At 44.6% G+C, this 2,496-nt stretch overlaps 1 pseudogene; it reads left to right on the forward strand.

The window, feature by feature from the left end:
* Window positions 1-1,022: 1,022 nt before the first annotated feature.
* On the forward strand, window positions 1,023-1,492 carry LOC147462211 (pentatricopeptide repeat-containing protein At4g35130, chloroplastic-like; annotated as a pseudogene).
* The last annotated feature ends 1,004 nt before the right edge of the window (window positions 1,493-2,496 follow it).

The raw sequence follows: 2,496 nt of genomic DNA on the forward strand, positions 1-2,496 counted from the left end.
TATGTTAAATATTTCAGATGGCTCAAAAAAGTGCCTGATGAGCTTCTTATCCGAAATGTCGTTCCTTGCAATGCATTGATTGCGGGATTTGCCCAACAAGGACAGGGCCAGCTACCTCTGGGCTATTTTTAGCGGGGTATTTCCAACAAGGACAAGCCAGCTACCTCGGAGCTGTTTTCAGCGGATGCAAACTTCAAAGAGATGGCATCTCTCCAGATGCAAACACCTATGCTTGCATTGTGAAGGCATGTGGCACTATGCAAGACGCTGATATGGACCAAAATATTCATGATGATACTGTAAGTTAGGGGTCCTTTTTGAGCTTCCTATGCGGAATGTCATTCCTTGCAAAGCATTGATTGCTGGATATACCCAACAAGGACAGGGCCAGCAAGCTCTAGGCTATTTTCAGCGCATGCAAATGCAAAAACCTATGCTTGCATTCTGAAGGCATGTGTCTCTATGCAAGACGTTGATATGGACCAAAATATTCATGATGATACTGTTAGTCAGGGGTTGTGTAGAAAAAACATCGTGCTTGGCACTGTCTTTGTCGACTTGTATGCCAAATGTGGTGCATCTCAAAAAGCACAAAACTTGCTTCAGGTGCTTTCTGTCTGGAATGTCGTCTCTTGGAGTGCCATTGAGCTTTTCGTCCGGAATGTCGTTTCTTGCAATGCATTGATTGCAAGATATGCCCAACAAGGACAGGGCCAACAAGCTCTGAGCTGTTTTGAGCAGATGCAAAGAGATGACATCTCTCTAGATGCAAACACATATGCTTGCGTTCTGGCACTATGCAAGACGCTGATATTGAGAATGCACTGATTGCTGGATATGCTAAATAGGAGTGGGCCAGGAAGCTATGGACTGTTTTCAGCTAATGCGAAGTGAGTGCATCTATCCAGATGCAATAAACTATGCTTACATCTTGAAGGCATGTGGCAATTTGGAAGACGTTAAGATGGACAAAAAAACTCATGACGATATTGTTAGTCAGGGGCTGTTGAAAAAAAAATGGTATGCTTGGCACAACCTTGGTCGACATGTATGCCAAATGTGGTAGGGCCAAGAATCCCTGGGCTGCTTTCAACAAATATGAAGCGAGTGAATCTCTCCAGATGCAATCGCCTATGCTTTCATCTCAAAGGCATGTGACACTATGCAAGACACTGATATGGGCAAGAAAATTCACGATGGTATCTCTGGTCAGGGCCTTGGTCACCATGTATGCCAAATATGGTGTACTTTAGAAAGCACAAAAACTACTTGAGGAGCTTCTTGTGCAAGATGTGAACTCTTGGAATGTACTGATTACAAGATATGTGATACAGGGCATGCCCAAGAAGCTCTGGGCTGTTTTCGGTAGATGCAAAGTCAAAGCGTCTCTCCGAATGAAATCACCTATGCTTTGGTCTTCAAGGCAATGCTTACATATTGAATTACACAGGTGCTGTGTGCTTGGCAGTGCCTTGATTCTCAACAGGGGTAGGGCCAGAGAGCTATTTTCACCTGATGTGAAGCGAGCACAACAATGATCACAACGATCTTGGTTACTTGGTGAGCCTAATGTCTTCTTTTGATTTCTTTATCATACAAGCTGCCACTTGGCATGATCTAGGCCATTGCCTTTGATCGGAATATGATGGCCTCAATAACTAGCACTGAAAAGCAGCTCTGTGTCACAAGCGCATTTGAGATTAAAATATAAATTGGCTCGTGTATTGTACTTCAAAACATGAAGGCCACAGCAAGAAGAGTGTTGCTCTGCAGCGGAAGGCATTCTCACACACGGGGAGGTTGGACGCGACTCGAGAGCAAAGTAGGATTCTCTCGTCCTCCTACAACTACTCACCGGTCTCCTATTAAAAGTACTTCTCAAGTTCTCGTTCCCAAACCGCTTTATTTTCACACTGACAACCACCTACATATAGGCGCACACAAAGAAAGACGACGTCAATTCTTGTCCTTCTTTGGAAGGTCTGTAGAGAGCTGGAAACCAAGGCATGTAGAAGGGCGACATCATGGGATGAAATAGGAAAGATTTAGAATATAGATTTTTACTTGGTGAGCCAAAGGCTCTTCTCCCCCTATCTGATCGCAAAAGCCACCACTTGGCAGCTTCTCGCTGGAAGCTTTTCACGCTAACAAACAAGTGAAAAGCTTAAAGCTAAAATAAGTAAAATGACACTACAACATCGCAGCCTCCAGTTCACAGATAGGACTTGCAACGATTCGCCCAATTCACAGGCGTGCAGTTTGCAGGCACCACAAGCGTCAGTTCGCACAGTTCACAGGTGTGCAGTCTATAGGCGTTCTCACGCAGTTCGCAGGTTCCAAAAGCAAGTACAAGTTTGGTGACTTGACTCCAGGTTATGCCCACTGATCATCGATTGAAATTTGTCTCAGTAGCACTAGAATAGACCTCTGCCATGCCTTGATCGCACCAAATATCTGATCATTGAGAGTGCTCATCATGTCGGCAAGCACCCTAAG

Source organism: Adiantum capillus-veneris, chromosome 3 (assembly GCF_014529385.1).
Source record: "Adiantum capillus-veneris isolate H3 chromosome 3, ASM1452938v2, whole genome shotgun sequence".
NCBI classification, from domain to species: Eukaryota; Viridiplantae; Streptophyta; class Polypodiopsida; order Polypodiales; family Pteridaceae; genus Adiantum; species Adiantum capillus-veneris.